This window comes from Varanus komodoensis, unplaced genomic scaffold (genome assembly GCF_004798865.1).
Source record: "Varanus komodoensis strain SLA01 unplaced genomic scaffold, ASM479886v1 scaffold3, whole genome shotgun sequence".
Classification (NCBI taxonomy): Eukaryota; Metazoa; Chordata; class Lepidosauria; order Squamata; family Varanidae; genus Varanus; species Varanus komodoensis.
In genome coordinates this window covers 25,112,406-25,134,523 of record NW_025335761.1, presented here as the reverse complement: position 1 = coordinate 25,134,523, position 22,118 = coordinate 25,112,406, and the positions used below count along the sequence as shown (strand labels likewise).

At 41.2% G+C, this 22,118-nt stretch overlaps 1 protein-coding gene and 1 long non-coding RNA gene across 4 annotated transcripts in view; both read left to right on the top strand.

The window, feature by feature from the left end:
• Positions 1 to 22,118, top strand: part of CDIN1 (CDAN1 interacting nuclease 1) — a 175,495-nt gene that overhangs the window by 125,179 nt on the left and 28,198 nt on the right. The window lies entirely within an intron of this gene.
• Positions 21,546 to 22,118, top strand: part of LOC123026821 — a 14,740-nt gene continuing 14,167 nt past the window's right edge. Inside the window, exon 1 of the long non-coding RNA XR_006415391.1 lies at positions 21,546 to 21,684. This is a non-coding gene — a long non-coding RNA (uncharacterized LOC123026821). The remainder of the gene's footprint in view (positions 21,685 to 22,118) is intronic.

The window sequence follows — 22,118 nt, the reverse complement described above, 5'->3', positions numbered from 1 at the left end:
CCATTGAGCCCAATTCGTTTTACTCCCCACTCTTCGGTACTATGTGACAAAGTTTTCCAGCTACTTCGTAAAGGAGCGATTTGACAGCTCTCCAACTCTGTGGGGTTGCATGGATTCTATTCGAGATATTTTACGGTCCCGAAATGGGACGGTGGTCTTCGTCTGATCCTGGACTTACGAAATGTCAACAGGTACATCAAACCCAAGAAGTTTCGGATGACCACCTTACAAAATATCTTTCCGTTGCTGAGGAGAGAGGACTGGTTTGTCTCAGTGGACTTGAAGGATGCCTACTTCCATATTTCCATCCATCCTTCTCATAGACGCTTTCTTCACTTCATTGTCGGGTCCGACATATTTGAATTTAATGTCTTGCCTTTCAGATTGGCGTCTGCGCCCAGAGTCTTCACAAAGTGTATGGCTCCAGTGTGTGCATATTTAAGGACTCAGGGTATACAAATATACCCATATTTGGACGATCAGCTCATTGTGTCACAGACTAGACAAGGACTTCATTCAGCCGTACACGAAACCTGTGTTTTACTTGATAATCTTGGACTTTGCATTAACCGCAAGAAATCGTCCCTTGTTCCCATGCAGGTCATCAATTTCATCGGCGCTTGCCTCGATTCTACCCAAGAAAGAGCTTTCCTTCCTCCAAACCGTCAAACAATCTCTGCAAGCTTATTCATCGGATTCGACTAAACAGGACAGTACCAGCCATCACCATTCAGAGACTCCTGGGACACATGGCTGCTACAGTTGCCATCATCCCGTATGCCAGACTAAGACTGCAACCCATACAGCTGTTCTTCAACAAGTCCTTCCAGCCACTGTGGGATCTACCCGCCAAGCTAATCCGGATCCCGCTGTTGATCCTACATACCATGATTTGGTGGACTATTCCAGAAAATCTGTCTGCCGGCGTTCCGTTTCAGCCACCTCAACCGACGACAACCTTGTACAACGACGCATCCCTTGTTGGATGGGGTGCAGCATGTGTAGAACTTCGGGTCCAAGGGACTTGGAACCAAAGGGAAGCAATGAAGCACATAAATTTCCTCGAGCTCCTGGTGATTTTCAACACTCTCAAATCCTTCAAGACTCTTCTATGCTATCAGGTTGTCCAGATTGCTTGCGACAACATCGCTGCTGTTTTTTACATCAACAAACAAGGCAGGACAAAGTCGCCAGCTCTAGCGCGCTTATTGATGGAAAGGTGGGATTGGTGCATCCCAAGGGACATATTACTCCTTGTGGTTCACTTGGCCGGAACCGACGTCAAAGCGGACACGTTGAGCAGACAGATGTCAACGACCCACGAGTGGGAATTGGACAGACAACTTTGCGAACACCTCTTCCACCTATGGGGATACCCGGACATGGACATGGACTTGTTCGCTACCCGGAACAACAGGGTATGCCAACTGTATTGTTCGAGAGCAGGTATCAGATCGGGATCAAGAGGGGATGCCCTCATGATCCCTTGGGACAATATGAATTTCTACGCTTTCCCTCCAATTCCACTTATAACAAGGGTGGTGTCAAAAATAGTTCAAGACGACACCACAGGAATATTAATAACTCCATGCTGGCCGAGACAACCTTGGTTCACCACTCTCCTTCAACTGTCCAAAGGAGTATTTCTTTGGCTTCCCGCAATTCCTCAATTGCTAACACAACAGAGCGGACTGATCCGACATCCGGATCTGACATTGAAGCTGAAGGCCTGGCGCATCGCCTAAATCCTGCCGCTGACTCGATTCTGATGTCTTCTCAAGTACAGGACAACTCGACTCAATGAACTGTACAGAGTACTCCTCCTTCGAACTCGATGGAAGGTGTTTTGGTACCAACAGCTTTAGATCCTGATATTCAGGTGATTCTCGAGTCTGCTTTGAGACTGTCCACTCACCGGTCCTGTGCGGCAAAATGGAAGAGATTCTCATCCTTTGCTGAATGCCATTCGTTCGATCCTCGGATGGCTTCGATTGAGAATATATCACGTTTCCTTCTACAACTGTACCATTCGGAACTTAAACCTTCATCCATTAAAGTATACGCAGCTGCTGTAGCGCATTATCGGGGCAATATACAAGACTCTTCGGTTTTCTCTCAGCCTTTGGTTCGGTGCTTCATTAGAGGGTTACAGAATTAGAACCCTTCTATGCGCCCTGTTATGCCAACATGGAGGCTTTCTGTAGTGCTTCAAGCACTTACAAAACCCCCATTTGAACCTTGGCGACTGTTGACCTTCATCTACTGTCTTGGAAAACAGCCTTCCTTATTGCTGTCACATCAGCTTGGAGAGCTAGCGAACTTTGTGCTCTTAGAATAGACCAGCCGTATCTAAATTTCCACAAAGAAAAGGTCGTTCTTTGGATGGATTCTTCGTTTTTGCCCAAGGTGGCTACATCGTTCCATATGAGCCAAGAGATTGTTCTGCCTGCGTTCTTTCCATTGCCCTCGAATCCGATTGAGAGGACTCTTCACATTCTCGATGTTAGATGCTGCTTGGCTTTTTACAGATCCCGTACAGAATTCTTCCGTCGCTCTAATAGACTTTTTATCAAGTATGCAGAACATGACAAAGGGTCCCCAGTTACATCTCATAGACTTTCTAAATGGATCATCGAAACTATTGTCTTGGCATATCAGCTAGCAAAAATAGACTTACCTGTATTTCCAAGAGGTCATTCTATGCAAGCAGTAGCGACTTCGTCTGCCTTTGCCGCAGGAGTTCCACTTCAGGATATTTGCAGAGCAGCAACATGGGTGGCTCCATGTACTTTTGCCAAGCATTATCGGCTGGATGTCCGTGCCAGACAGGACTGCTCTTTCGGCAGAGCAGTTCTCTCATCTGTTCTTCGTTGACAGCACCTCCCTCCTCCGAGTCTGGTAAGCTTGCTAATCACCCATATGTGTGAGAGGCCACGACGAAGAAAAGCAGGTTGCTTACCTGTAACTGATGTTCTTCGAGTGGCCATCTGTGCATTCACACAACCCACCCTCTGGCCCCACTCGGTGTCGGTGAGTGAAAATGTTATTCATCGGTACCGTGTCTAAGTGTTTAGAGTACCGATGCTGATGATGCTTCTTGTAACATCATTACAGCCGTTAGGGGGCGAACGTTCGGTCTTCAAGACTGAGCAAAATGGCGGACATTCTGCTCTATTTATACCATCGGGGGGGAGGGGAGGGGAGTTTTCCCGCCAAAAACCGTTAGCTTTCTAATCTTCCGGCCTAGGCACTGCGCAGGCGCAGCACCCATATGTATGAATGCACAGATGGCCACTTGAAGAACATCAGTTACAGGTAAGCAACCTGCTTTTATTGACACTCTTAGAGAACTTCAAGAGGTTAGTGAGACAAGATTTCCCTGTGTAGAAACAATGTTGGCTTTTTCCGTCCCCCAGCAAGGCTTGTTCCTCTGTGTCAGTGGTTTTCAACCACTGGTCCATGGACTGGCTCTGGTCTGTGGGAGATTTCCTACTGGTGCATGGGGAGGGGGGCACATCTCACTCGCCGAGGACTGGCACGGGGGCTGGCCATGCTCCACCACCTCTTCCTTGATTGGCATCACGTTTGCATGAGGTGTGCTGGTGCTGCCCGAGGTATCAGGGAGGGGAGAGACAGCTCGGTGAGAGCCAGCTGGGAGCCACACTCCATCAGTTTTGGTATTTTGTTGACATTTTTTGCTGCTCAGTTTCTGGTTGTTTTGGAGAATTTTAACTTGTTTTGGTATTGTGTTTGGAAACATATACACAGAATACTGTATTATGTGTGTGGAGATTTTTTTTTTCCGTCTCAGCTGTACCCGAAGTGGTTTTTCCATTTTCGCCAGGCCCCATCTGTGGAAAGGTTGAAAACCACTGCTTTATGTGGTTACTGATTCTTTCTTTAATGTTTTCAGGCACTTTACCTAGAACAAATGTTAAGCTATCTGGCCTGTAATTTCCTGGACCCCTTTCTGCACCCCATTGTCCAATATCCTCGTACAAGGGCTGATTTTAGAGACTTCTTGAATATTTTGATAAGAAGGCCAACAATTTCATATTTGTGTTCTTTGAGAACTCTAGGATGAATACCATCTAGACTAGCTGACTTTCATGTTGTCAAGAAGGTTGATATTTTGTGACTACTATCTGTTTTAATTCCTCAGACTCCCTTCCAGAATACATAAGATCATGGACAGATACCTGCTGTTCATTCTCTGCTGTGAAGAGTGATCTGGAATAATCATTCCATTGCAATCTGCTCATCTCCCCTTAGTGCTCCATTAATTCCATTATTGTCCAATGGTACAACTGCTTCCTTAGTTGTTTGCATTCTTTTGATATAGTTAAAGAATTCTTTATTAATAGCCTTGATGTTGTTAGAGATGTACTCCTCAAACTGTTTCCTTACTTCTCCAATTGTCTACTTGTATCTCCTTTGTGCAAGCTTGTGGTCTCTTTTGTTTTTCATTTGGACAAGACTTCCATTTTTTGAAGAAAGCTGTCTTCTCCCTAATAGCTTCCTTGACTCTATGCATTAACCATGCTGGTGATTTCCTGCACTTGGTGCTACCTTTCTTCACTTGTGGTATGCATATTATCTGTGTCTCTATTAAAATGTTTTTGAGTAATCTCCAAACACTTGGCAGTGATTTAAACTTCTTGATTCCTCTCTTCAGCTTCTTTACCAGGTTCCTCATTTTTTAGAATTTTCATCTTCTGAAGTTAAATGTAACTGTATTTGACCTTAACAGTCTTCCATCTAAGCGTCTATTAAATATGATACCACAATGGTCCCTTTTTCCAATTAACTAAACAACATTTTCATCCTTTCTCTGGGCAAATCTACTTACAGCTAAACCCAGGATTGCCTCCCATCTGGTCAGTTCCACAACCAACTGTTCTAGGGCATAGTCATTTAGGACATCAAAAAATTCAGTCACTCTGTCAGAACTGAAAAAAGCATTTCTCCAGTCAATGTGTGGGTAGTTGAAGTCCCCCATTATGAGAGTACTGCCTTTGTTGGAAGTCTCCCTGATTTCATTTCCCATCTCAAGGTCACCCTGAGCATTTTGGTCTGGAGGACAATAACATCCTCCTACAACTAAGTTAGTTTTGGAGTGAGGAATTTTCTCTGAAATGCTACACTTCTGTATGCTGGAGGGATGGGCTCCGCCTAAACCAACATGGAACCAAACTGCTGGCATATAACATAAACAGGTGACAGAGCAGCTGAACCCTGGGGAAAAGCCAGCAGGAGCTGGGAAGCATCTGGTTTGGGTTAAATCATCCCTAGGAGATGAAGAGGAAAAAGTTTCTCAAGTAGGAGGGAGAAAAATGATTAAGGGATTAGCATACACTACATAGGTGTCAGGTGAACCTCTCCGGAAGTTCATTCTGTAACCTGGGTGCCACTGCAGAAAAGACCTTCTTGGTATCTACACACCTCAATTCCTTTGGCAAAGCTGCTGAGGGTCCAGGCAGGTGTATATGAAAGAAGATCCTATCAATTTGAGCTTTGAATGTTAATATCAATACCTTGAATTAAGGACTGGCAGCCAATGCAGAGACATAACTTAATACTGACCAGTGCCCATTAGCAATCTTGTTGCCCTACGTTGAACCAAACTGAAGTTTCCAGACTATTTTCAAAGGCAGCCCCTCATATAGAGAATTGCAGTAATGAAACTGTGAGATTATGGGAATACAGATAGTTGTAGTTAGACTATTTTTGTCCAGAAAAGGAAGTAGTCAATATATCACCCTAGCTAATCAAAGTGCTCTGTTCCACCATCTCCACCTGTGCTGGATCCAAGAGCACCCCCGAACCACAATCCTAATCCTTCAGTGGGGGTATAGTACCTTTAGAACAGGTTGGATATCATTCATGCAAGCAGGCAAACCACCTACTAGCAGTCTGAAATGAGTCTGTTTATGGGCTCTTATCCAGTGCATTTCAATGGCCAGACTGATTCAGAGAAACCACTGTTTCATTGGATTTGATGAAAAGGTGGGATAGAGCTGCTTGATTTTACCTCTGCATATCCTCCCCCAGCAGTTTCATGTAAACACTGCACATCATAGGGCCCTGCACTGCACATAAAACACAGGGCCCTGCACTGCACATAAAACACTGCACATAAAATAGAGCCCTGTGTACTCCCACAGTCCCCCCTCCAGTTTCCATGGCAGAACAATAATTCCTCAAGGCTACCTTCTGGAATGGCCATCCGTGTAGGAGCAGAATCGCTGCACCACTGTTCCTTAATCTCCCAACCCAGACAGCCTCTTCAGAGGGATACCTTGATCTGCAGTATCAAAAGCTGCTGACATTATTATTATTATTATTATTATTATTATTATTATTATTACATTTTTATACTGCCCATAGCCAAAGCTCTCTAGGCAGTTGACAGCAATAATCATAGAATCATACACTCAAGTCACCCATCCCATTTCTGCCCAGGCCTGACCCTGCTTAGCTTCCAAGATTAGGCAGGATCAGGCACTTCAGGCTACATGGAATGAACAGGATCTCACCCCCCACCCCTGCCATCATTCTTCTGACAAATGCTATGCAACAGGGTGACCACGAAAGTTGAAACCTGATTAAATTGATCTAGATAATTCATTTTATTCAACAGTGCCTGGAGATGACCATCCACCACCCCTGAAGCACCTTACCCAGGAAGGGAATGTTGATTACTGGCCTATATCTGTTAACATCATTTGAGTTTAGATTAAGGTTTTTCGGGAGTAGCCTAATTACCACTCCCTTTAAAGAAGCCAAGGGCACTCCATCTCTTGAGGAGGAGTTTATGATTGCCCAGATACAGTCTGATATTCTCTCCTTATTAGATGTAATAAGCCATGAAGGGCAAGGGTCTGTCCAAGCACCTTTTCCATATTTTCATCACTCAGCAACTGAAACTCATCCAATAAAACTGGAACAGAAAGTACTCTGTTCAGCTCAACAAATGGAAATGTATTATTTGTGGTGTCCAATTCATGACAGATCTGAGAGACTTTATCTTCAAAATGCTGCCCAAACATATGCTACCGAATGCTCCACCGTTTGTCTCCCTGGCACTGATTACAGCAGGACAGAAACCACTTGAAAAACCTTTGTTGAAATCCCTTGCATCGCTGGTGGAAAATAACATTCATTCATTCATTCATTCATTCATTTTGTGCCACTCTCATCACCATGGAGTAGACTCTATCCTAATGAACTCTAACCTGAGTTCCATCAAAGGAGAGATTTGTATTTTGAACAAATTAATCAGTGGTAGGAATGGAGCCATAAGAAGATTGTCTTCCATTCAAAGACAGGCTTTGTACTGGGGGATCCATCCCCTCCAAACACTAAGTAAAATTCACAATCTTGCCTCAATAATTTTTTTAAACTATTGCACCTTGTAAAATTAATATATGGTTTGTACTTCTGATTTTAGCTCTCTCTGGAATCAAAGGCAAGAGATAGATAAGTTACAACTAGCCTTTCTGTTTGCAGAAATGGACATAAGCCATTGATTTTCCTTCCCAAAATGCATTGCTAGGTATAATCTCGTGCAACAGCTTCCAATTACTAATTTATCGAATATAAATTCTCATTTTGAGATTGGGTCTATCTAAACTGAAAATCTCATGACCATAACAACTGGCAGATTTGGTTTTTTCCTCCCAAGGAAAGGTTTCTTGCAGAATCAACATTGTTTTTCACCAGAACTCTTGAGATCTACCAGTAGGAGTCAGATGCAGAAGACATGCCTTAGAATCAAGGGATTCTGAATGCAGCAATTTATTTTGAGTACAAGACCTGAACAGAGCTCACTACATCCACACAAAATTCCACACCTACTTTCCTTTAACTTGCTTCATTCCAACACTATATTTTGGACTGAGGACCTTTCATTTTTTACAACTATTGCTAAACAATTGGTAGCCTGAAATCCTTGCTGATCCACTACACATTGTCCAAAGATCTACCAGCAGACCCAGATCTACATTCTTCTTCTTGAGAACTTGGAAGTTTACATTATTTTCTAGAAGTTTGCTTGGTCCTTAGTATTGCACAACTGCAAAGTTTGGATTTTCTGTATTGTCTGTATTTTCATTTTTTTAAAGGCCTGGGTACTATGTCTACCAAGAGAAATAGACTTAGCCTCTTAAAAATGTCTGTACCAGATCTACCTTTCCGTTGTTTCTCAGCATGGCCTGGCTTCCAGATGTCTTTCTAGCTACAACTGAAATTCTTTCCCTGGTTTCTTTCATGTGCCAAGTATGATAGTATGGTCAAATGGGGGATATGGGTTATATACTTAGCTTCCTGTCCACTACTAGGCTCTGCTCTGCAGGGCAACCACAATATATTCATACACCTTTACAGCAGGATTATTCATTGTTATAATGCATGAGAAGAAACTAGTTTTTGAAGTAAACTTGCATGTTCTCCTAATATTTTTAATATTTATTACTCAAATGTATGTACTGTTTTGAGGTATCAAAACAGTGAATATAAAATGCAATAGCATCAGAGCAGTGATAAAATATAATAACAATATAATAAAACATTTATTAGTAATAAAGCCATGCAAAAGAGGACCTTCTAGGCCTTAATAGCTTGCACTGGTGCTGTAATCAAAGCTGTACATACCCAGTGTTTACCTAAAATAACCAACACATCAGGAAACTGGCTGTACAAATCCAGAAAACACTGTAGAGTTGTTGCTAATGCAACCCCACTGAAAAGGGGGAATAAAAACACTAAACTACTTTGTGGGATTGGCATAACTCACATTCTCTCAGCTGCAGCTTGATTCCTGTAATGTAGCTATAATAATGATGAACTTTGCCTTCATGAATTTTTGGGTTCATTTTTGTAATGTTTGCCTATTCAGAAAAAAGGTCGTTAAAAAGATCATGACCATCTGTCTTTCATCCTACCTTTTCATTTTGGGTAGATACACCACTCTCCAATCTGAGCTATATTAAAATCCTAGAGTACAGAATTGATTTTTTTAGACAGCTATCACTTCCTACCTGAGGAAACACTCCAAAAGGCTTTTAAATGAACCAGGAAGTTCCTTTTTCACACATTGGCTAAAAAAGCTGAAAGGTGGCAGCAGGCTATTTTTGCTTGGACAATGAATGGACAGAATAAGAGCTGTGTATTTTGGCACATAATTCGAGTTTTCTGAAGGGTAAGGACTGAGGAGAAGAGATATCTGGGAATTAGAAGTATAGCTTTTCTGGGGGTGTCAACTGACTCCTGTCTTGCCCTTCCTGCCTTCCCCTACGGCATGATGATCAGTACAAAGCACTGGTTTTCTCTCAGTTATCCACAGTTATAATTAACTTGCTGGATAGTGATACTACCTGAGAATGAGTAGTTACAGCTCAATTGCTGAGGAGCAGATAAGTTTTAGTTTATTTTATTCCCTATAATCATTATTGCCACTTTTTAAAAAATCAGCCAGTGGAATTAATCAAACATAACATTATTTGTTATGACCCCTGGGTAACAGGATATTAGTAAATGTGGACCCTCCAGGTTGATTTACACATATATTCCCAAGGCACCCAAACCCCAAGTGCTGCCACCAGGAAATGTTATCAGTATAAGCAGCAGCAGCCGGGAAAAAAAGTTGCATGTCCTCTTTATATCTAGGTACACACCAAGTGTCATCTTATTTTAATGGCAAATCATGCTTTTCCAGGACAGAATGGTGCTCAGATTATCACTGTGCAAATTGTTTTAAAAAGGAAGTACACTTTTTTCCTTGCAGCACTGCCAAAATTCAGAGGCAATTTAACACTGCAGCTGTGACAATTTTAATGGTGGAATGTGTAGCCCTTATAGGGTCTGCAGGGCCAAAATTGCCCCCTTGAACTTACCCACTCCTGATATAAATTCTCACTGCATATCTACGTGCACATGGTAGGCATGTCATGAGCAGAGCCGGCTAGAGGCAGGGGTCAGACTAGATGGCCCGAGAGGCCCTTTCTGCCTTGTTCTGTTTCTATGTTTCCATGGATTGGTGTGGAATGAGTATATTAAAAGTGAATATAAAACATTGTTTAATATTTTGTGAAACCCCAAGTCTCACTTTTGATTAGTTGCTTGTTTGAAACATAAACTGACAAAATGAAGCAGAATAGAATTTATGATCTGTGTTGGTTACAGAACTGATTTGTCTTTGTAACAATTATGCTACAATTATTTTACAGACATAGCATATGCAGCAGTAATATTAGAAGTCTGTGACTATAACAGAAGTGCAAAGGGCACTTACTTAATTCGTATGAGCTAGAATTTTAGGTACAGTTTAAAGAGTGAATAAAATGTGTACTTGTAAAGTCGGCAGCAACTGCCGACAGACAGTAATACGGTAAAGGTTGTAATCTTTTGAAAGAAGTTGGTTGGCTTTCCTGTTGGCCCTCCTATCAACTTTAACCTCCAACCTTCTTCGGCATGTATCACTACAAATAAAACTGCTGAGGTTTGACAAGAGGATATAAAGTCACCAGGCCATCGCACAGAGATCTCTATATGATTTTCTTCTGCCTTAAACTTAAATGGATACTGCTGTAAGTCAGGATTTTAATAGGAAGCCATAAACACTCACCCATATCACTTTAATTTTAATAATTTCTGTTTTATCAGAAGAAATGAAGAAATATACATAGTAAATTATGTTTGACAACTAGAATTTAGTGGTTTTGTTATTGGTTGTCTTTGACCATTACACAGATTTCTGTTCTTCATTTTAATGTGTACTGTTTCAAGCAAGAAGCATATGATACTGATATAAACATGGCATTTTGTATACAGGCTTATAAATGATTTTTAGATCATGATTAAGACAAACCAGATGACAAAAATAAACTATATGTTTGCATTTACCTCACTAACTTCAGAATAGTTTTGTGAACACCAGCCACCTGTGATTATCTGTGCAAAGGGATAAGGCTCTTATTTCTTTTTAACTTTTCTACACAATTTTTAAGAGATTCAACAGTTATGCATGCACTGATTTATGTTTGTGTATTGTTCTTGTTATGGCAGCTATCTGTAGAACCACTAGCAAAACTTACCATTCTCACAAAATCAGTTTTCAAAATAAGTTAATAAGCTACTGGCTCATTACCTTAGTCACCCAGTGGTTTTACATTTACATGGAGGCAGCACGTTTATTTATAAGCTGAACAGTTCCAAAGGGCTCCCTCAACAGGTAACAATTTAAAAATACTTAAAGGAACCATTTGAATTTTTAAAAGATAATTAAGAAAAATACAAAACTGGATTACTTTAAAAATCTGTGTTATATACTAAAATTGGATGAAACAGGACAAATTTTTTTAAAGAAAACCTTCACATTAGCAGTTAAAACATCTGGATAAATAAGGTTTTCAGCTGGCCCTGACACCAGCACCAAACATACTTCTCTGAAGAGGACATTCCAGAGATGTAGCAAGCCATGAGAAATCTTGGCATATAATTTGTGGTGTACTGTCACACAAATTAAGCTTACTCATACAGGTGTACCTCCTGATGATATAGACACAGTGCTTGGACAAGTCCAACCCACCACTTTGACAGCTCCTTGTCCATCTTGTCTTATTGGGAGATTGGGAGAAGGGGTTTGCACCTGGGCCCACGGAGCTGTCAATGCCTCCTTGAAAGAAGAAGTGATGCCAGCTCCTCTAAAGGTGATAACACCATTCCTAAAAAGCCAGGCCTGGACCCAGGTGATGGGAACAACTTTAGATCAATAGCCAATATTTCCTTCTTGGACAAGGAGATAGAGTGGGTGGTGGGTCAGCAGCTTCAAGCACTTCTGGAGGAAAGTTTCTCTAGACCAATTTCAATCAGGTTTTCACCCTGGCTTTGGGATGGAGACTGCCTTAGTCACTCCATGGGATGACCACACTAGAGACATTCAAAAATAAGCTGGACAGTCATCTGTGTGAGATGGTGTAACTTGGTGTCCTGCAACAGCAGGAGGTTGGACCTGATGGCCTTCTTGGCCCCTTCCTACTCTGCTATTCTGTGACTGACCTGTGCTGGGATAGAGACAGGGAGAGTGTGACCTTGTTGATTCCCTTGAACTTCTGAGCAGCTTTCGATATCATCGACCATCTGTATCCCTCTGGAACAGTTGGCTTGGATTGGTAGTTGGAAGAACTGCGTTGTGGTGGTTGCGCTCCTACCTTGCTGACCAATTCTATATGGTAGCACTTGGGGTTTGTCGCTCTGCATCATGGCAATTGCATCATGGAGTCCCACACAGTTTGATTTTGTCTGTCATGCTTTTGAAACTGCTGGGTGAGGCCATCTGAAGGTTTGGGCTGAAGTGTCACCAATATGCTGATGACACTAGCTCTACCTTGCTTTTTATCTGACCCAGATGAGGCAGTGGCTGTCCTGGACCAGTGCTTGAACTTGGTAATAGCCTGGATGAGGGCCAATACACTGAAGCTAAATCCAGACAAGATGGAGGCATTGCTGATGGGTGCTGCCACACTCCAACTAGAAATTTTTCAACCTTCCCTGGATGGGATCACACTCCCCATAAAGGGCAAGTTTCAGAGCTTATGGGTGCTCCTGGGCCCTGAGCTCTCCCTGATGTCCTCGGTGGCCAGGAGCACCATTTTACAGCTTTAGCTGATTTGCCTGCTACATTCCTACCTGGATGAGTTATGCCTTGCCACAGTGACCCATGCATCAGTAACCACTCACCTGGATTACTGTAATGAACTCTATGTGGGGATACCTTTGAAGATATTACAATTAATGCGGAACAGGACAGTGCGGCTGCTTACATGGACTGGCTGTCAAGAACACATGCTGGGCCTCTGCCAGCTACATTGGCTCTCCTGTTCCAGTCCAGGCCCAATTCAAAGTGTTGTCTTTGACCTGAGTAACTTGGGGCCAGGGTACCTGAGGAAATACCTCTTTCCATATATTCCTACCCACCCACTTAGATCTTCCTTTGAAGTCCTCCTCCAAATATCTCCCCCACCCCCAGACTTTGGAAATGGTTCCCCAGGGATATATGGCTGCCAGTGATCTTCCTTTCTTCCAGGCACTAAGAATTTTTGTTTTGTTTTGTTCCAACAAGCACTTGGTTAGTTTAAGTTGTATCATGTTGCTGATTATTTACATAATTCTTGGTCCTTTAAATTTATTTGGTTGTATTTGGTTATTTACCAGAAGTACAGGCAGGATTTCGAAGAGGGTGAAGAACTAGAGATCAAATTGCCAACATACGCTGGATCATGGAGAAAGCTAGGGAGTTCCAGAAAAACATCTATTCTGCTTCATTGACTATGCTAAAGCCTTTGATTGTGTGGATCACAACAAATTGTGGCAAGTCCTTAAAGAGACGGGAGTGTCAGACCATCTTATTTGTCTCTTGAGAAACCTATATGTGGGTCAAGAAGCAACAGTGAGAACTGGACACGGAACCACTGATTGGTTCAAAATTGAGAAAGGAGTATGGCAAGACTGTATACTGTCACTTTGCCTATTTAACTTATATGCAGAGCACATCAGGAGAAAGGCGGGGCTAGATGAATCACAAGTTGGAATTAAGTTTGCTGGGAGAAATATCAACAACCTCAGATATGCTGATGATACCATTCTAATGGCAGGAAGTGAAGAGGAACTAAATAGCCTTTTGATGCAGGTGAAGGAGGAAAGTGCAAAAGTTGGCTTGAACTTTAAGAAAACTAAGATCATGGCATCCGGTCCTCTCACTTCCTGGCAAATAGAAGGGGAAGAAATGGAGGTAGTGACAGATTTTATTTTCCTGGGCTCCAAGATCATCGCAGATGGGGACTGCAGCCAAGAAATTAAAAGACCTTGTTTCTTGGGAAGAAAACTATGGGAAATCTAGACAGCATACTAAAAAGCAGAAACATCAACCTGCCGACAAAAGTGCATATAGCCAAGGCTATGGTTTTCTCAGTTGCAATGTATGGCTGTGAAAGATGGACCATAAGGAAGGCTGAGCGCTGAAGAATTGAGGCCTTTGAATTGTGGTGCTAGAGAAGACTCCTGTGAGTCCCTTGGACTGCAAGGTGATCAAACCAGTCAGTCCTAGAGGAGATGAACCCTGACTGCTCTTTAGAAGGCCAGATAGTGAAGAGCTGCAGGGTCATTTCTCTCTGTCAGTTATGAACTTTCACAACTTTTCCCCCTTCATATCCTACTCCTGAACAGTCTCTTATTTGTTTGATTTATTCAACAAGCATTATCTTGTAAATTTTAGGCCAGATCATTTTAAATATCATAATTTACACTTTCAAAATTTCCAAAGGAAATTTGATTATCACACTAAATGTGTTTATCAGCTCACAAGTGCAAGGATGTCTCTCTTACCATCCAACAACTGTTCTGTGAATGACTGCTGTAAACCATATAATTATAGCTTTTGTGCATTTCAGTACCTTATGATTTCACCATTCTCAGTTCCCACCACCACAACAATGTGTTTGTAGATACACACAGTATCAACAATGATAATTATCTTATATAAGCAACTGTCTAATTCATTTTTATTTATAATTTATATATTTTTATTTATTTTGTTTCTATGCTGCCCAATAGCTAAAGCCCTCTGGGTGGTTTACAACCATTCATAACATGTATAAAATACAATACAGATAAATAAAAGCCTCATACAAAGACACTACAGAATTACAAGCTATCACAGAAAATAGCAGCACTATATTACAGCCTCAGTTCATCAGTTCAATATTAAGGTTGGGTTCAGACAACACTCAGTGTTCCAGCGTGGGCCAAGTTTGGGTTGCTGCTGAACTGTGGAGTTTTTGCAGCATAAATTTGTATGGACTACAGCCCACTTCATCAGATGCATCATGCAGTTTCATTTCATTGGTTCCACTAGTGTTAGAGTCACCCTAATTAATATAAATATGGGGGGGTGGGGAGAATGCCATTTCTAACAGTAGAACTTTGGAATAATAACCTGTGTGGATAGTCATTGGGACTGCAGGTGGCGCAGTGGTTTAAACCGCTGTGCTGCTGGGCTGGTAGATCGAAAGGTCACCGGTTTGAATCTGCACAAGTGGATAGTCATTGCAGCTTCATATATAATTCCATTTTATCTCACAGCTTTGTGGTCTAGGTTAAATAAGAATTAGTGATCTTCCTGAAGTCATTCTGTGAGCTTCCTAGGACAAATGTTTAGTGCAGCATTCAGTGTCATGCAAGCAAACTTCCACTTGCACAATGGGGCATCCCCTTCCTCATCCTCTCCTGCACCTCCTCCATGTGACTACCAAATCTGCCCCAAAGATTCCCCATTCTCTGAAGCAATTTTGTGGAAGAGGATTAGAGAGTAGAGAGAGAATCTGCTCTGCCCATTATGTCTGTTCCTCAGCAGGCAGGCACAATTGGACACAGCCCTTCACCTCTTATTTTCCCATTCTAAAGCTACCTAAAATTCAGGTAATTTCCATGCTACTACTACATAAATATCTCAAGTAGGTTTACATGGAGGTCCCAAGTTTGAGATGAATATGGTAAGAACTCCAGCTTGCATGTGTTTTTAAAAAAATTCTACCACTAATTTTATGGTGTATACAAAACCAGAAAAAACAACTGCATACATAAATCTTGCTGAAAATGTTTAGGACTGAACCAGTAATTATTTAGACAATCTTTCTGCACTAAGAAATCAGTATTAATTATTTCAAAATCTTGAAATGTTAATCTTTTTTGGGGGGAGGGTAAATTTCATATAGCTGGTTATATGCTGTCTGCTACTGCCTATTATAATACCTACTGCATTGATACTCTGAAACTTTTATCCAAATATTTAAACTTGTATTTTGGACATTCTCAATCTTTTCAACTTTTTCTTAACAGTTATGACAAGTCACTGATATCAGTCTTCTTTGCATACAAAAAAATATTCAGAAGTTGTTGGCACTGTTACAAAGAAGACAAACACATAATTTGCTGATAACAGAGGGGTTTTGTATATATTAGGTTGTGTATCCCTATAGGGATACTTTCAGAAGCAGTACCATTGTACCTAAGCAGAACATTCTGGCAAGGAATGAACTATTTCCAGGACAGATGTGGAAAATGCCATGCCTGGTTGTTCTAGATTCACTGGATAATTTTAAAACTGTATTAGAATATATATAGACTGCCATACCTATTGTAGACCTATTAAAATCAATAGAACACAAGATAGACATGACTAATTTAAGTCCCATTAATTTTAGTGTGTCTAATCTAGGAATGTCTAAATCTGGATCCAGCCCATTCCTTGAACTTTACTTAGTTTCTTTCATTTTGTGTGATGCAATAATATTTAGGGTAAGTTACATATAGCATTAACTGCACAGAGTGCCACAGATCCTATTATTTTCTAATTTCTTACTCCACTTGAGACTTTTTATCTTTTCTTAAGAAGAGAAGGTAGAATTTCAGAAAGTATATGGGGGAGAGGTTTAATACCCTTCTGCCAGTATGAGCTGATCCAGATTGAAATCGTTTTTACTCTTGAGTAAAAGCAAAATGCAGTGGTACCTTGGCTCATGAACTTAATTTGTTCCATGACTCTGGTTGTGACCCAAATTGGTTGTGACCCAACTCAAATTTCCCCATAAGGTTCAATGTAAATAAGGTCAATCCATTCTGTAACTATTTTTTTTAATCAGAAAAATTTGAAACAAAGTGACAAAGAACAACAAAGTAACAAAGTACTGTTCAGTACAGTGGAGAACACTAACCTAGGTGGCGATGAGGTTATTGTTTTGAGGGAGAGTCCCCCTTCATAAGGACATTGGGGAGATCTCTTTCAGGGGTTTCCTCTCTTCTTTCTCTCTTAGCTGCAGGGTCAATTTTGGTGAAAAATCTGTCTATAGCCGCTTGTTTTTTCCTGCACTGCATAACCCTCCGGAAATGAGAGACCACATTATTGTACATCAGATTCAACATTCTGTTTGTTACAGTTATGTTAGGGTGGTGCTTCTCAAAGAAATCCTGGCACTCATTCCATTTTTACATAATGGATTGTATCACATCACTGCTAACCTCCTCCCTGTCTTCCTCTTCCTCAGTGGAATCCTCCTCAGCAAGTCCCTTCTGCTGCTCACTCTGGAGTTCAGCAAGTTCTTCTGTTGTCAGCTCCTCTATGTCTTCCCTGCAGGAACGCAACTGCGACCATGGCCATCTCCCCACTCTGGGGGTGGGGTGGGGAGATGGCTGCGATCGTGCTGGTTGCGGGGGGAGAGATGGCCAAGATTGCACCCGTCTTCCCTGCATGAACACAACTGCGATCATGGCCATCTCCCCACTTGGGGGTGGGGGGGAGATGACCGCGATCTTGGTTGCCACCCAATGTGGAATTCACGACCCACATGAAAGTCAAAATTTTCATGAAATTTTTATTCGTGACCCAATTTGGTTGTGAACCAAGGCGTTCATGAGCCAAGGCACCACTGTATGCTCAGTTACATGCTATGCAATTAATGTAAAATGTAGCTTGGTCTTTAGACTGCAAAACCATACAAAATTAGGCCAAACAAGATGTGACAGATCTGTGGTCAAATTTTCTAGTGGTCAAATCTTGCTTGAAAACAGTTGAGGTAGTTAAACAATTAGGGCCACAGTGCTAGGAGAGTTCAATATTTTCCTCCTGCACTGTTTCTCTGATATAAATCACTTCACCCCAAAGAACCTACACGTAGCACTAGACTGTTAGCCACGAAAGAGGGATTATATAGGGCTCAAGATAAAATCATGAAATAAGGATGCATTGTTTAAAAAATTAATTGAAAAATTCTTAAATAGAATCACAGAATCATAGAATACTAGAGTTGAAAGTGGCCTGTAAGGCCATTGAGTCCACCCTCTGCTTAATACAGGACTCCAAGTTAAAGCATTCCTGTCAGATGGCTGTTGAATTCCTCTTGAAGGCCTTTAAGTGTGGAAGAGCCCATGACCTCCTTAGGTAACTGTAATTGTATTGGTTTCCCAGTCATGAAACTCTTCCTGATCTTCAGCTAGAATCTGGCTTCCTGTAACTTGAGCCCGTTATTCTGTGTCCTGCACTCTAGGATGATTGAAAAAAGGCTTTCCTCTGTATGACTGATTTTCAAGTATTTAAAAAGTGCTGTCATATCTCTGCCTCAGTCTCTTCTTCTCAAGGCTAAACATGTAGCTTTCAGTCTTTCTTTCAATCTTTCAATCGCTCCTCACAGGACTTTGTTTCTAAGCTTAGTTGCCCTTCCTAGGTTTTTTTCCAGTTTGTTTGAATCTTTCTTGAAGTGTGGTGCCCAGAACTAGATAACAATATTCAAGATATGACTAGTGTTGAATGGAAGGGACCATCACCTCACATGATTTGGAAGTTATACTTCTATTAATGCAGCCCAATATAGCTTTCTTTGCAGCCACATCACATTGTTGATTCATATTCAGCTTCTGATCCACAACAGTTCCAAGATCCTCCTTGTTTGTAGTATTGTTGAGCCAAGTATTTCCCATCTTGCTTTTGGTTCCCTTTTCCTCTTGTAGAACTTGGAATTTGTCCCACTTTTGTGTCATCTGCATATTTGATAGGCATTCCTTGCTCCTCTTCATCCAATTTATTAATAAGAATCTTGAAGAGCACTGAGCCCAGAACTCAGCCTTCTGGTATCTCACTCATAAACTCTTTCACTTCTGTGAAGGTGGTATTGAGAAGCATTCTCTGAGTGACTTTGTAGCCAACCATGGATCCATCTGATAACTGTTCCAACTGGTCCACTTTTAGATTGTTTCCTGATCAGAATGTCATGGGACACTCTGTCAAAAGCATTGATGCAATCAAGCTATATTATGTCCACAGCATTCCCACAGTCCACGAGGGAGGTTGCCTGATTGAGAAATGAGATCAGATTTGTCTGGCAAGACTTATTCTTTATAAATCAGTGCTGGCTTCTAGTAATTATTCCATTGTCTTCAAGGCACTTACAGACTGACTTCTTTATTACCTGTACCAGAACTTTCCCAGGGATTGCTGTCAGACTCACTGGCCTGTAGTTTCCAGGATCCTAATTTTTGCCATTTTTGAAGACAGGAACAGCATTTGCATTCCTGCAGTCATCTGGCACCTTCCCCATGCTCCATTATTTCTCAAAGATAATAGATAGTGGTTATGAGAGTTATTCTGCCAGTTCCTTTATTATACTGGGCCCTGGAGATTTGAACTCATTCGAACAAATTAGGTGTTCATTGACCATTTTTTAAAATTAATTTAGACTTCAGTCCTGACTGTTTGTATTCTATTTTTGTCAGAGGGGTCATAGACCTGCTTTTGGGAAAAGACTGAGCCAAAGTAGGAGCTAAGCACTTCAGCCTTTTTTCTGTCATATGTGATCAATTTACCATTCTCAGTGAGAACTTGAACCTTAATTTCTTTTCTCTGCCTTTTACTGTGAACATGCTTGAAAAAAGCTAGACTCAGTTCATTCTCACCTGCCCATACTCTTCTTTTGTTTCCTGGTTTTCCACTTCCTTTACGTGGCCTTCTTTGCTTTTAGGTCAACTCGGAGTTTTTTGTGGAGCCACACTGTTTTCTTCTGTCCATTGCTATCTTTTGTTTTTGTTGGATATAGATTGCTTCCAAAATTTTGCAAGCAGCTTTCCTGCCCCCACATCCTACTACGGCCCCATGTATCCCCAAAATGTACCACCTGAGGACCACTGGATATTTTGCAGGGCCTGCAGTGAGAGGCAAAATTCAAGCAATGCAGTCTCACATACATTTAGGAACTTTTATTTAGCTTATGAGTTGCAGTAATTCTCCCATGTATTTATATCCTGCCTTGTTTCCTACATGCTGATAATTCTGAGCCTGCAACCCAACACTGTAATTTGGCTGGGGGGGAGGGGGGATAAAAGATTTACTTTCTCCATCGGTTGTTTTACTCATACGCTAAAACAAAAGCAAACAGAAAACCCTTAACCATTGTAAGTTAATACTATTAAGAATGTCTACATTTTCTCTACTGGTAAGGTTAGCTTTTCCACTATTCATAGCAAAGAATATCCCAATCATAATTGAATTATAAACTGTAGCCTATAATCATTTTCACAAGAAGACTACCAATTGGAAAAATTCATGCCAGTTTTTATCCTGTTGTCATCTTTTGTTAGTTTTCAATATGAAATGATACAACAGAATATGTTCTCCACATTATACCAGGTGGCTTTGGATTATGTGCTGAATTCCTTACTATGGGTTGGACCTGCCATGGATAGAAGGATTCTTCTATCAGTAGGAGCCTTTGGATCAAGCAGGGCTTTTTCTTTAGCTGAATGGGGTAATCATTGCCAATTCCCCTCTCTCTGTGTCCCCAGACATCTGCTGTAGAGGGTTGCAGTCCCTCCAGAACTGTGTGCTGCATGGTGCTGGGAGTGTTAAGGCAGGGAAAAGTCAGAGAAGCTTGACACATTCTTTCTGTAATCAAGAGTGCCATGAGCAGAACTTTTCTCAGAGACACTCCTGTAAGTAGAATAAAAATACTGGATCCAAGCCATTATTGATCAGTGAATTTTGTTTAGTTAGAAGTTGTTGCACATGCTCTTCAGTCCCCTAGCACTAATACTCACACACCCCAATAGCCATACAAATGTTTATTTATTTAATGCAATTTGAATCATTCTGTTAGCCAGTCTGTTCTACACTATGACAAGTATCCAATCATATCAGACTGCAAATTCAAACAATACTATCAAAACTGCCAGTTTTTTCAGAATCACAATCTGTTCTCTGTTATACCTGCACAATCAGTTGCACAACTGGGGTACACAGTCAGTTGCATAGTGGATTGTACAGGCATAATACACAGCAGTTTGTCTTATGCAACTGCACTTGCACAAATGTAACTTCAGTTGGTTTTTCTACTTGTACATAACCCAGAATCTAATTTCTGCTAGTGCAACATCATGACACAGTTGATACTGCCCTATAATTTTGTGAAAATTATTTCAAAAATGGTATGAACCATTATTTCTGCTTTAGGATCAAATCCTTTCCATTGGACTACTGTAATGAAATTTATGTGGGGCTGCCCCTGAAAACAGTCTGGAAGCTTCCACTGGTATAACATAGAGCACCCAGGCTGGTGATGGGGACTAGTAATAACAAATACGTAACACCAGTCCTCTATAAATTGCATCGGTTGCCCATTGAAGGTGCTCATATGTACATATAAAGTCCTAAATGGTGTAGGGTTAGGGTTAGGATTTGGGTTCTTTCAGATCATTTTTGTTGCCCTCTTCTGGACCTTTTCTACCTTTTCTGCATTTTTTTTAAACTTGGTGCCCAGAACTGGACACAGTATTCTAGATGAGGTGTGACTAGTGAAGAGTATAGGGAACCTTACTTCTCGTTATTTGGAAGTGATACTTCTGTTACTGGATCCCAAAATAACATTTACCCTTTTGCAGCTGTATCACATTGTTGACTCATATTTAGCCTGTTGTCCACAATAACTCCAAGGCCTGTTTCTTTTTCAGTTCTGTTGAGCCATGGATTCCCCACCTTGTATCGATGCCTTTGGTTTCTTTTTCCTAGGTGGAGGACCTGGCATTTGTTTCTACTGAATCTCATTTTGTTGCTTTCAGCTCAGCATTCACGCTTATCAAGATCATCCTGTCTTCCATGGTGGCTATTCCACACAGTTTTGTGTTGTCCACAGATTTCATTGTCATTCCTTGAACTTTTTCATTTAAATCATTAATAAATATGTTGAGGAGCACTGGACCTAGGACTTAACCCTGCAGCACCCTACTCTGTGTGTCTGATTTAGTAGCCAATTTTGGATTCTCCTAATGGTTTTTCTGTCCAGTCCACTTTTTGCTATTTTGATTATCAGGATGTGGTGGGCACTGTTTCAAAAACTTTGTTAAAAGTAAACTATGTCTACAGATCATGCCTTCTGAAAATATTAGGCAAAAAAATCCCCTCAAGCATGACAGCCATTGCCCTAAATGCCTGGAAGTCATTCCATCAATAGTGGCCAGATAACACGGGCAAAAAATCTCAACTTCTTACCCATAGAAACAGACATGGTCATGTCGCAGACAGA